Consider the following 14,898-nt stretch of genomic DNA (forward strand, 5'->3'; position numbering starts at 1 on the left):
CCATACAAACAAAATTCTGTTACTGCAGTCAGGCTAACATAGGAAAAGAGTTTTGTTATGTAGAAAGTGATCTATGATGACTTTGCTGTAAATGGATTTTAACTTCACGTTCTGTTGGTCATAGTTTGCATTATTGAATTGTAATCATAAGAACACTTTGAAAAATTTTAAATCAAATATGGCTTCTTTTATGGTTGTAATGGCTCTGTTTAATAAGTATCTTTTCCAGCATACACTCATAAAAAGTGTAAAAAATAATACTTACTTTTCAGTTTATAACTACACTGTGACTAAGACATAATTCATAAAAGTGGTAAATATATATGGTTATGAGTTGCTGTTACATTTTTCTAAAGTGAGTTTATAAACACAAACTGTTTTGAAAAAGATCTGTGATACCTGTGATAAATCACAGAATATTAGAACTGAGATGTCACTGAAATAATCTGATCGAACTGCCTCGCTCCATGTTTAAAACCTTGAAGATGTCTCTTGATTATCTTTAAAATAATGTCCGAATTCTTTGGCATTACGTAAAGATCCCCAATGACCTTCCATAGCCTCACATCCTAGCCACACTGCCCAACTCAAATATTTTAGCTAATTCACACCAAACTCTGAAGAGTATCCAGTTAAGAAGCAAGGAATTCTTCATCTGTCTGCATTTGAGCATGTTTTTCACTTTGTTTGAAATATGCTTCATGCTTTCTTCCTGACTATATTTTTACCTTCAAGGTTAAACTTAGAAAGTACTTCTCCCAGGATGCTCTCCTTAAACCTTCAATCCACTATTTGGGATTAGCATCTTGTGCATGGCTCCATTTTATGTTTTTCTTTATTTTAAATAAAGTTTATTTCTTCATAAATGCATAAGCAAGCATGCACATATTTATATAGCATATATACATATACATGTAAATCTAATGTTACTTATATGCACATATATGTGTGCATATACTTCTAAATTGTGTGCTTACGTAAATTTTATTTCTCCTCTTTGTCTCTCCAAACACAAACATGCACACACACGTATTTATACATGTATATTTATACCTTTGTGTGTCTTCTCTTGTATGATTGTTTCTCAATGCCAATGACTGCATTTTATTCTTCTTTGTACATGTATGACTAATAACCCATAAGTCAATGAACATTTGTTTAACTGTTATAGACGAGGAAAGAAAGGATGATAATATTTAAGTCATTTTCCCCTGGCCACATAGGTGGCCATGATAATTTAGTCAGAACATCTTAAACCCTTGCCTTCTTGACTACTGATCTTACAATCAGTTAGTAGTAGTAGTTATTTTGAATACTTAATCTCCAAAGTATCTTATAAAAATTCTCTAAAATATTCTGGACATTTTTGAGTAATAAAAAGTACACATTTTACTTTTTTGAGTGGAATTTTTGATCATGCATGATTCTGATAAATATTCAAAGATAGTAATATCAAAACAACATGTATTAAGTATCTAAAGTCATATTAAGCCCTGGATACAGAGGTTAATAACACACTAATATAATAAATAATAATAAAATAATAATTTTTTTTTTACATTTTAATTTTTGAGAGACAGAGAGAGACAGAGCACAAGCAGGGGAGGGACAGAGAGAGAGGGAGACACAGAATCTGAAGCAGGCTCCAGGCACTGAGCTGTCAGTACAGAGCCCAACGCGGGGCTCAAACCCAGGAACGGTGAGATCATGACTGAGCTGAAGTTGGACGCTTAACTGACTGAGCCACCCTGGTGCCCCAACAACAACAATAATAATAATAATAATAATAATAATAAATGTTAGCATTTTTGGAGCAGCTATGTGCAAGCTACCATTTTAAGGGTTTTGTTTATTGCATTATTTCATTTAGTAATACTGACTAAAAATATATAATTATTCTTAATATAGGTATTTTAAAAATATATGTTATTTATAAGAATATAATAGTAACAATACACAATACTCTGTGTACATTATGTCAAGATTCAATTATATACATAAGAAACAGTGTCTGAGAGCTAAAATGCCTGTTTGAAGTTAGAATATTAAGCAGCAGAGACAGAATTCAAACCCAGTTCCAAAATTCCTACTTAAGATAGTGTACCATACTGCCTGTATTAAAAGATTGGTGAGAATTAGTGCTACCTTCAGATTTGGTTACTTTATCAAATCACAATGAAATAACTTAATAATTGTAGAGTATGGTATGGTTCTTTGATTAAAACTTTTCCCAAAGACAAATAATAATCTAAAGTGAAGTAAAATTTGACATTTGAAAATTTGAACATTTCCTAAAAATACTTTATAAATGTAAAATTTGTTAAATGATGAATATATATGTATATAACCTGAGAGAGAATGGAGTCATTTATAAAATGTTGGTCGTGAATTAAAAGAAAAAAACAGGTTTTCTTTCTTTCTCTCTCTCTCTTTTTTTTCCAATTTGAATCTCCCTTCAGTTGATTCATAATCAATTAATTACCATCAAGTGACCTGAGGGCAGCAGGAAATTGGGTCCAAATTGAACAGCAAAAGGAGGCAATTTGTTTTAAGTCTGGAAGTCTAATGTTCAATCAAAGTTTAATCAGAAGTGACCCATTGTTTGAAAGATAGAACATCAATGTCTTTTTAATTTCACTATCTTTAAAGGAGGACTGGATAAAATAGAGGTAACTGATTATTCTCAAATGAAAATTAAAGAAAGATGCTATCAGAAATCAAAAGCATATTTTCTTTCTTTATATTTTAATTCATAAAGGAAACAGTCTGTTCTGTGTTGGGGGTTGGATAATTTTTCGAAGTCAAGCTTCAAACTTTGTGGTCTTTAGAGACTTTTACCAAGAGACAAATGTAGTATACATGTTTTATCCATTAAGGGCTACAATGGCGCTTTTCTTTCAGGCCTATTTATTCAATTAAATGGGATTTTTTTGCTTTAGTGAATTGCAGAATTAATTCTGTGTTTTTATTGATTTCAAAATGAATAAATGGAATGAATGATTAAAATGAATGCATTTAGCTAAAGGAAAACATTGCACCAAACTAAAGATATTCCAGAAATAATTCTCAGTCCTGAAATTAAATCTACCTATACTCTCTGGGACACATAGGGAAATAAGGACTTTCATTTAGCCTTTAGTGAGTAGTAACAGGAGTAGAAATATGTAATTTTTCCAGGGATATCTGACTGTATTAATGTGAAGTCATTCATATGTTGTTAAATGAAATGCCAATGGGATGGGGTAGAAGGGAAATGGGGGAAGGTTGGGATGGATTTAAACAACTAATCGTTTCTCTTCAGAGAATTATGCTCCTCTGATTTCTCTCCAAGTTTACCTACATTGGGCTTAGTATTTGAGAAAGAAAGAAAGAAGAAAGAAAGAAAGAAAGAAAGAAAGAAAGAAAGAAAGAAAGAAGAAAATATTTTAAAATAGTAAGAGTAATATAATGAATGGCAAAATTTCAGATAGGCTAATATTCCAGGTTTAATTTCCCTGGGTGTTTTCACTCAGATTATGGACCATGAGATCATGACTGTATAGGTAATCTCTTCCTATTTCTAGCAAAAGGACTTTGAAGGACTGGAACACCTCTCCCAGGATTTGAATAATGTATTTGTTTCTTCTTAACCTGATGTTTAGATTCTTTTGCCCTTAACTTTAAGACCTTTAAATCCCTCATTTCTTTCACAGTTGATTAAATACAGCCCTGAGAAAAGCACTGACTGACTGTTCAACAGAAAGCTTTTCAGAAGGCTAACAGGCTCTGACCTCAAAGAAATGCTGTTGTTAAATTGACTTGAGACCTTTCCAGAGAGACCAGGTCTTACTAAAGACCATATTAAAGTTTGGATTTCTCATTATTGAGAAAACTTCTTTCCCTCCAAGATCTGAGAATAAGGTTTTTTTTTTTTTTTTTCCTTTTTTCTACCTTGCAACAAATTATTTGTGCAAATCCTGCTGCATTCTCAGTGAGACATAGAATATTAATCTTGTTACAATGCCACTGGGTGGGGTACCCTACCCTCCTGTGTAGCCAGGATGCACTGCTGGAGCTGAACCAGCCCTAACTGAAATGTGTTAGAAGTGTTTGTAAGTAGCTGCTGCCCTGGGGGTCCATGTGTGCCTTTCCCTTCTCCGTAGGGACTCCTCCTGGAACCTTTCCCAGAACTCCAGGTGATGTGAAATAATTTATAATCACCTATTAGTGCATCTGATATTTAAGAGAATATCTATCTCCCAAAAGAAAGGTAGTTAAAGAAAAAAAACATTCAGCTAAACATGCAATGACTTGAGTTTATGGTATTGCCTCCTTAACTTCACAGTTATTTAAACTTCATATGAAAATGGAGATAACATCTCTATTGCCTAATTCAGTCAGTATAAGGATCCAAAATATCTGGGGGAGTTTTAGTTTCATATAGTCTGTTTTAAAAACTGAAATACAATAGAAGAGTGTGTGGATCTAAAATTACTGAAGAAGAGATGAACTCCCCAGTCAAATAGAGGTTCTGGGCCAGCAAAGATTTTAAATCACAACATTATGCACAGTTGTGTATTTTATTCATATATGAAATGTATATGAAGTGAACAGGGATTTCATTTTTTCTCACCTGTAAAGACTCTAAGGAATGTTTGTTAATACTATACCGTATTATAAACATAGACAGTATATTTTAACATTTATTTATTTGTGAGAGACAGAAAGAGACAGAGCACGACGGGGGGAGGGGTAGAGAGAGGGAGTCACAGAATCTGAAGCAGGCTCCAGGCTCTGAGCTGTCAGCACAGAGCCGGACGCGGGGCTCAAACCCACGAACCGTGGGATCATAACCTGAGCGGAAGTCCGATGCTTAAACGACTGGGCCACCCAGGCGCCCCAGAGTAATTACATAGACAGTATATTTTATAATGAACGGTTAAGAACACAGGTACTGCCTGGGTTCACTTCCCAGTTTTACTGCTTGAGCAAGATATTTAAACTCACTGTGCCTCAGTTTCTTCATCTACAAAGTGGAGTAATCATAAACTAGTATGTGCTATTTTATGAGAATTATTTGAGGGTTTTTTTTTGCAGTATGCCTTATTAGTATTATATATTTATCTATTATTCATTATACATAAAATATTTTTAGTGCATATTATAGAACATAAGGATTGACATGATCTCTAATTTAGGGTATAACTATCTGTAGACATTTTCTTTACGTTGGGGAAAATCTGCATATAAATACAAATCTTTTTCTTGCAAGTGGTTCTAAAGGAGAGTATAAGATCCTGACATCCCTCCTTAATACTTTACTCACATAGAGTGTCCATGCCAGAATCTCTGAAATAGTCATGATATTTAATGTTTATTTAAAAGTGGTACTTGGCTTAAAAATATTTAGGAACTCTGGCTTAAATTATAAGACGTATTTCAGGTAAGTAGTTTATTTTTATTGTTTTACATTCATGAAGATGCCTACTAACCTTCTTAGGCTGTATATTATTGAAGTAGTGGAATTGTACAGTTTGATACAGTGACGTAGGTGTAAATGCATGTATAAGGCCCAACTGACCGAAGCTGAAATTTCAGTTCTCACACAAGGTACGCAACCATGAAAATTTTGAATAAATTCATTGAAGATACTTCTATCTCTAAATCTGATATGATGAAAAAAACCTAAAGGATTTAATCAATACTTCTTAGATTTTACCTTTTTTTTGATGATACATGAAATGAATCATAAAAATACTGAGACTGACATACTTTAAATTTACCAGTTAAGTACATTAAGACAAAACAAATAAAAAACAACTGCCATCTACTTTCAATTTATTTCCTAAAAGGAAAAATGTTTTAATATCAGATGATAGTTGAAAGAACAAAATTTTAGAAAAAAAATTAACATAGGTCTTTAATTAGCATATAGTTAATTTTATGAAAAAAAGAACTCTGCAACATTATTATCTAATTTTGTATAGACTGGACTACAACACTACTGTATGAACTGGTATTTAATGGCCACTGCATTAATGAGAGTGAATGAGTCCTATGTTTAGGTTAAAATCCTGCCGATGAGTAAATGTATTTCCTTAGCAAATTTCTTCATCCTTCATCTTAAACCTCAATTTCCTTCCTCAGCAAACTGGGGACAATAATACCTTTCTGACAGAGTTGCTACTTAGATAAACAGTTCTAGGCATTATTCTAAATGTTGTACATATATTAATTCATTTAATCCTTATGCTTTTACTAGTAGATTTTGTTACAATTAATTTTGCAGATGAGAAAGCTGAGGCACAGAGAATTTACGTAACTTGCCATATATCAAGTATTCAATAAATACTGTTGAGCATTCAATAAATACTGTTGAGCATTCAATACTATTTATTAGTTTTATGTATTTATTATATGTTTATTATACTATATAAGGATTCTTTATCATTTATTTACTATAGACAAATATTAAATATTATGTATTTTTATATAAACAGCACATATTTCTATATAATATAAATACATTCATATATTTTATTCAAAATATAGAAAACACATAAATACGGGTATTTTAAAATTGATTATTGTATTTATTTAATGCATATACATTTACTATATTCATGTTAATAAGAATATTGTTAGTACTGCTCCTTTTGTCATTAAAGCATGTATTTTGTCAGATGTTATTCTTTTATTTATAACAGCAGCACAGTTATGGAAGTATTAATAAGCACTACTCATTTATTTTACTATATAGAAGAATTAATGTTTATTAAGAAAGTTTAATCGTTTGGTGGCATCTTTTTACCTAATCTTAATTATTTACCATCAATTTATTAGCTAAAGGAATTTATTAGGAAATGCCTTAATTTGTAAAATGTTGTGCTAAGAACATATTTTTATTGTTTTTGTTGTTGTTGTTGTTGTTGTTGTTGTTGCTATAACTTAGCTTTCCCTGCCTCCTGATCTGTCTAGAAAGTGTGATATAAAACAAAACAAAGCATAACCACAGACTATTTAATGATGCATGATGTGTATAAGACAGGCACACATTCAATGATTAAGAGGTGAAAGAGGGAAAGATATATAAAGGAAATTAGCTGAATGAAAGTCTAAAATATGAAGATTGGATCCTATAAAAGTATCTTGTTGGCATTTAAGAACTTTAAGACCAAAAATTCCTCATGAATTCATTTATATGATATGCATCTATAAGACCTATTACAATTATTATCCCCTTCTTAAAAGTACTTTATAGGAAAATGCAAAATGTTTAAAGAATGTGCACACAACAGACACACAGAGGCAACTTTTAGTATTTGCTTTCCAAAAACTGTTTTGCAATTTTTGGAAAATTATTTAACCATTTGAATTTTACATGTTTTACTCATGTATCTGGGTTAAATTAAGATTTCTAATGTCTCATTTAAGTCTAAAATTAGGATGCTGTATCAATATGAATAGAACTATAAAGGCACCTTGAATATTTTCAATATTTTCAATAAAGCCAATGCTATGGACTTTCCTAGAACTTGAAAAAATAATTGAATTGAAAAAACATGAATGAATTCAGAAAGTAATGTCCTAATATTGTTCCACATTTGACCCTTGGATTGTTACACTTCCGTTTAAACTCCACATTATCTGAGGTCTGTTGTACTTTGAATAGTAATGAGAATGTTATGTTTCAAAATTATGACTGTAATTACCTTTTTTTCTCAGCCCAGCACATTATGAATGTCAGTGCCATTCAAAGCCTGCAAGTGTTTTAATTTCACATATTAAATTTAAGTATTGATGTGTATATTCTCTTATTGCAGAAAGGAGAATATTGCAATGAAGGAAGTGCACATGAGACTTCTTAGGTTCAACTTTATTTAGTCTAAACAGGGAGTCTTTGATTATACCCTTTAATGGTACATAGTGTTTATGCTGTTTATGTTGAATAGATTAAGTCTTAGAGGAAATTGTAACAAGAGGTGGTAGAAGTCATCCTTTTTCTCTTAAATTCAAACAACTAAAATCTTTGGCTAAGGAGAATTTTGGCAGTAAAGAGTAGGCATGGCATAGGAATGAAAGTGTGGGCTATGGAGTCAGAAAAACCTGGGCCTGAATCCAGGCTGTACCGCTTACTTATGGTATCACCTTGGGCTAATGTGGGGAACTCATCAGTTCTCAATTCCCCATTTGTAAAGAGAAGATCATAATAATTCCCACCTTAAAGATATGTATGTGTGTTTAATATTATTCTATTCATCCAGGTCATGTTCATTAAGTGCCAACTACATAGAAAATGCATGTGCAGAATGTTTTTGTTTAGATCAACACCCATTAAACCTACATGAATTAAATATTTTAAATGATTATTTCTTTTTTTAAGTTTATTTGTTTGTTTACTTATTAATTTGAGAGAGCAGGGGAGAGGCAGAGAGAGAGGGAGAATCCCAAGCAGGTCGCTGAGCCTGATGACATGGCGCTTGATCTCACAACCCTGAGATCATGACCTGAGCTGAAATTGAATAGATGCTTAACTGACTGAGCCACCAAGGTGCTCCTTAAATGGCTATTTCTAAAAAGAAACATGCAAAGGGTCTATTTGGTATGGTAGTACATTAAAGTTTAGTCAACTCAGTCTAGTCCAGAAATGAATTAAATATGACTTTTGAGTGTTTTCTTTACCTCTGTATATGTACTAACACTGTCTTCTATCATATTTATATCCTACCCTCATTTCAACACCTTTCTCTCCAATGGCTCCTCTATCCTGTTTTCTGGGTAATTTTACTGAGCGTTTAATTCCTTCCATTCCAGACTATGATCTATTTATTTCCCTAAATTTTTCCTGTCTTTTAAAATCTCTTCTTATCTTCTGGATGCTTTCTCTCACAATATGCCCACAAAATATGTCCACATCAATCCTGTCTAAAACACAACAAATAAAACTTTTCCTTGACTCTTTCACTCTCTTTACGTAATGATAATATTTTTTTAACTTTTCAACCTAGCCTGAATTTCTGGAGAGAATAATAGTTATTCTATATGAAATAGAATTTCATAGTTAGTGTTTCACTTCTCACATTTATCCCTCCACTGATTGTGTTGTCTCCTGTGCTCACTAATCCACAGAAAGCCCTCTGACAAAAGACACCAGGAATCTTTGAAATCTACTTTTAATGAAATCTACTTTTAATGGATACTTTTCATCTTACTATATTTCTTTACTTCCTTTGAAGCATTGATTATTCATTCCAGACATCCTCTACCTTTTTGACTTCCATAAAATCAAACTCATATGCTGCTGTTTACTTTCTCTGATTATTCTATCGATAATATTTTCATGGGTTTTGTTTTTACTTTTTCTTAAATATCAGTGCTATTCAGAGATCTCACTATCACTCAAAGATCTGTATTACATTCAATATACTTCAAAGACTACATATGGTCCTCTTTACATTTTGATTACTATGTGCATGCTTAAATTAATTTTATTTGAGTTTAGAATTTGGTCTTGAACCAAACAGGTCATGAATAATATAGTCACTCGTCTTCTGGGATAACTTAATATGAATATCTCACAAATACCTTACTTCAAATGTTTAAAATTTAATTTTTCTGTCCTAAAGCTTCATATGTTTCTATATTTTCTAAAGTAATGAAATTTGTATCCACTCATTTAATCAAATCTAGAAATACTTGCAATCTTGATTCCTTTTTAAGATTTTTACACGCAAGTAATTACCAAGCACTTTATCTTAAACATTTATCAAACTCATCCCTTCCTCTCTGTTTTTACTACCACTGTCCTGGGTTAGTCTCTCACATTTTCCCACTGTAGTACTACAATAGCATTCTGTGTAAACTCCCTGTTTCCCATCATACCTTTTTAAAATGTATCCCCCATATATGTGTCTATGTGGGCCATCCTCAACATACACTTGAAAATATCACTTGATCTGTCCAAAACCCTCCAAGAAATTACTGTCACTTATGGAAGTGGCTTTCAAACCTTAATAGTTGTAAATTTTAAAAGAGAAATTTCACATTGAGTTCAATATGCAAACACCTACTTATAGTGATTTAAATTTCAAAACTCTAACTTTGATTACATAAAAAGGCAATTCTTGATAAATGTAATAAAAAGCAAGCACAACCCACTTGTAATATAATCCTTTCCTCCTTCCTGAGCATATTTATATGCTTTATTTCTTTGCTTACTTCTGACGTGAACTCTCTGAGATGAGGACTAGCATGTTTACGTTTTTCAACCTTATGGATTGATGCTACTAAGATGGAGAGATTAATGACTTACACAAAAAGTCCAGCATTTTTTTACTATTTTAATAAGAAAGGGAGTCCATGTCTTAAAAGGCTTACAGTATAGTAAAGGAAAACAGAAATATAACAAAGCACAATGTAATACATGATGAGTAAAAGTAACGTAAAATGACATGGAAACACTGACAAGGGAACGAGGAACTCTGATGGGTTGGTGAGGATCAAGGGAAACAATTGCAGAAAGAAGCCTGGTAACCAGATGAAGAAAGAACATTTCAAGCAGATGAAGAAATAGTCTAAGTATAGGAATAGAGATAGTAAAAGTAAGAGTGGGTTTAGTTTGGTGAATAGCCTTCTGTGATATAAGCAGAAGCTATACAGAAATGGTGCAAATTAGTTTATGGGAAAGAAAGAATTGTTTAAAGGTGAAAGAAAAAAATGATAGGCTAGGGCCTGTTTGTGAAATATCATTCTAATGAATTTAAGCTTTGGGGGTGCCTGGGTGGCTCAGTCAGTCAGTTAAACCTCCAACTTCACCTCAGGTCATGATCTCCTGGTCCATGTGTTCAAGCCCCTCATGGGCTCAGTGCTGACAGCTCAGAACCTGGAACCTTCTTCAAATTCTGCACCTCCCTCTCTCTGCCCCTCTCCCACTCATGCTGTGTCACTCTCTCCCTGTCAAAAATAAACATTAAAAAAAATTTAAACTTTGGTCTATAGTCAGTAGAGACCATAGTTTGGGTAAAAGTAAAAAATAACTAGACTATAGCAATGGGTAGAAACTTGTAAAAAATTGTCTAAATACATGGATTAGAAGATAATTGGCTAATGCAGTTATGTGGTACAAAGGGTGAGAGACATTGGAGCCACAAAGGCATAAAATTTCAAAATATGTACATAAGTATAGGCAAAATATAGATACGATGCTATCATCCAAGATAAGAAATGAAGGCAACAATTGGTGAAATACATGATCATGATTTGGAACATAAGTTGATATATCCAAAGGATCTCATGAAGAAACAAAAATAATGAACTAAAAATAAAAAATCAAGTCTAGAGATAAAGATTTGGAAACTGTCATTTTGAAGATGGTAGTTGAAGCCAGAAAAGTAGATAAAACCACTAGGGAGCCTGTGGAAAAGAGAATACTGAGAGGAGACCACTTAGAAATGACAGTAGCATTCAAAATGGAAAAGGAAATCCAGTTCACATAGAAAGTAATATACAAGTGGAAAACCAGCAGGGTCGAATCAGTGACTTTAGACAAAAGAGTTGAAAGATGGAAGGTATCCTGAATATGGTGAAATGTTACAGAAAGAACAAGTAAGTTAGTACTGAGGAGACCAATGGGATTTTACACCATATCCTAGATAGACTTTTCATCTCAATATCCCTTCTTATGTAATATTTTTACTATGATCTTCACGTGGAGGATATACAGTGTTAAGTTTTTCATATATCTTGATTTACTTCTTTATTTTAATCTATCAATAATTGTTCTAAGCAAAAGTGCTTTCTAAGTAGTTAATGGTGCTCAACTTCCCACTCTTCGTCTACAAATGGGAGCCATTATTAAACAGCAATCATTCATAGTTAAGGTAATAGTAGTAGAAAACCTTCATAAAGCATATATCCTTCTTTTAATCTTTTCATATAAATATATATAAATACCTATATAAGAAATATAATTATATATATGTATTTATGTATATATGTATATATACACACATATATGTAAAGAATGGTAGTATCTCAATCTTTTCAAAGACAATGATATTTGATGTATTATGTGTCCAAATCCCATTAGATTAAACTTAATGAAATTTAAGGATCATGTCCTTCATTTAGTAGAGTAAATGGCATATAGAAGGGTCACATGAATGTTTTTTTAAATACTTAAATTTGGCACTAGAAACAAAGAATGGTATAGCAAAAGATACATGAAGGAATAAGAGAAAAAGGGATTACACTGGAGGATAAGACTCATATGGATAATTTAAATTAACATGTACTGCTACTAAATAATTGAAAGTTCAATAAAAACCTAATTAATTGTAACTCCCTCTTTCTCTTCTATGGGATCATTCAGTCTGAGGCTGGCTGATATTTTACCTTTGCACTATTTATGAAGCTTTGTTTTGCTGTGTAAAGTAATAAGATAAAATTATTTCAAGTTTTTTTAAAACTACTCACGAAGCAAACTTTTTAAGGACTCCATGCTTAAATTATTAAATGAAAATGAATGACACAAATTATTCATGTCATTCTTTTAATAAAGTTAATTCAAAGATATCTCTCTTCAAAAAAATAAACATGTCTAAATGCAAACTATGTACTGTTTGTCATGGGATTATAGAGGGTTCTTTTGATTTCCTTTAGTCCTTTAGCATTCTACTGTAATTACCACATCATACCATGCTTATCAGTATCATTATGATATTTATTACTATTAGCTTCATCATCAGTGCCACTAATATAATATCGCCTATGTGGAAGACTTTGGACAGTTCACATCTCTGTGAAGTATATGTTATTTAAGTCTTTTAGATGCGGTAACTAATGCTTTGGAGATTAAGATGCTTAAAATGACATAATTATTAAGTGGCAAAGGCAAAATTTTAATGTAGATCTGTGTTGACTGCCCAAAATGCTTCAAAAAAATAAGTTTATTAAACCTATTGCAGTGAGAAAGAAAAGCATCTTAGGGTGCCTAGGTAGCTCAGTAGGTAAAGTGTCCAACTTCAGCTCAGGTCATGATCTCACTGCTCATGAGTTCAAGCCTCACATCAGGCTCTGTGCTGACAGCTCAGAGTTTGGAGCCTGTTTCAGATTCGGTCACCGTCTCTCTGCCCCTCCTCTGCTCACTTTCTCTCTCCCTCTCTCTCTCTCAAATATAAAATAAAAACATAAAAAAAATTTAAAAAAGAAAGACTAGCATCTTGACTAAGTGTATTAGTTTCCTAGAGCTGCCATAACAATCACCACAGATTGAGTATGTATACATTATTCAAGGTGGTATCAGAGTTGGTTCCTTCTGAGGCCTGTGACAAAAAAAATCTGTCTCAAGCCTCTTGCTCAGCTTCTGGTGGTTTTCTGGAAGTCTTTCGAGTTCTTTGGCTTGTAGAATCATCACTCCAATCTCCGTCTTCTTGTTCACATGGTTTTCTCCCTGTGTGCACATCTATTTCCAGATATTCTCTTTTTATAAGGACACTAGTCATATTGTATTAGGGACCCATTCTACTCCAGTATGACCTCATTCTAAATTAGCTGATTACATCTGTGATGATCTATTTCCAAATAATATCAGATTCTGAAATACTGAAGTTTAGAACTTCAATTTATGAATTATTCAACCTGTAACACTGATTATTAGTAGACTCTCAAAATGGAGAGATTAGGGAAGTACATTTATGATATTTTAGATTGAGTTGTGTGGTTTTATGATAAGTCTTCAAAAGTGGAGTACTGATTGAGGCTGGGTTCACTTTCTGACAAATTAGTTTCAGATTGTAGGGCAAAATGAGGAGAGGAATATAAAACAATTTTTTTATAAGTAATTTGTTTGTCTAGATACATAAGACACTTGGTTGATTCATGGTTTTATTATCCAAAAGTGGATATATACTAGAGAAAACAGCTAAATTACTTTTTTTGATCACAGTCTTGTTCAAAATAGGAGGTGAAGAGTATGCCTGATTATAAGGAATTGCTAGTATGATGGTTTTAGTTGTCATCTACATGACTTCAGAGTCCATCAACTACATCATCCTAACTTTCTTTCCCATCATTGATATATCCCAAAGTAGTCTGTTCTGCTGTTGGATTGCTCTAATAAATAGCTTTTTGAAAAAGTTCTAATATAATTCAGTTTAAATTTGTTACCCTTTTGTAGTCATTGATGGTTAGATTGGGTTGAATCTTCCTTCTCCATGATAGCCTTCAGAAAGATTATCAATCATTCAATAGTCTACATACATACATATATCCTTCCCCTACTCTTCTATTTTCTAGACAAATCCTAGTTACTTCAGGTTTTCAAGTAAATGCTATATTTATATAGTAAATAGCATCATATCATGGGATAATAATAAGGTTGATAACTACAAGATCATTATTTTAGATAGTGTCTTAGCCCTTTCAGATGGCTTCAATAAAGTATCACAGACTGAGTGGCATGATAAGCAACTGAAACTTATTTTTCACAGTTCTGGAGGCAAGAAGTCCAAGATCAGGATGCCAACGTGGTTGAATGAGGAATCTCTTCCAGGTTGCAAACTTCTTGTTCTATCCTCACATGAAGGAAGGGGATAGGGAGTTATGTGGAACCTCTTTTGTAAGGGCACTAATCCCAATTACAAGGATGAAGCCCTCATAAACTAATCACCTCCCCAATGCCCCACCTTCTAATATGAATACTTTAGAGATTAGGATTTCAATATAGGAATTTTAGTTTAGCATAAGTATTTAGACCATAGTAGATTTCAACATTTTCAGTATCCTGTGTCTTCTTACATCCTGAAATATGTCTACATGTGGAAGTACAAAATGACTGGTTTAAGTTTTCCTGATTAATTTCAACCATCTTAACACTAAGGTTCTGATAACAACCAGCATGCTATTATTTTATTGGCAGCA

The 14,898-nt window shown here is 32.6% G+C and overlaps 1 protein-coding gene across 1 annotated transcript in view; it reads left to right on the forward strand.

Moving 5' to 3' along the window:
- Positions 1-14,898, forward strand: part of NAALADL2 (N-acetylated alpha-linked acidic dipeptidase like 2) — a 706,998-nt gene that overhangs the window by 521,653 nt on the left and 170,447 nt on the right. The window lies entirely within an intron of this gene.

This window comes from Lynx rufus, unplaced genomic scaffold (genome assembly GCF_022079265.1).
Source record: "Lynx rufus isolate CCGP_SWC_20201006 ecotype Redwood Valley unplaced genomic scaffold, mLynRuf1.p SCAF_5, whole genome shotgun sequence".
NCBI classification, from domain to species: domain Eukaryota; kingdom Metazoa; phylum Chordata; class Mammalia; order Carnivora; family Felidae; genus Lynx; species Lynx rufus.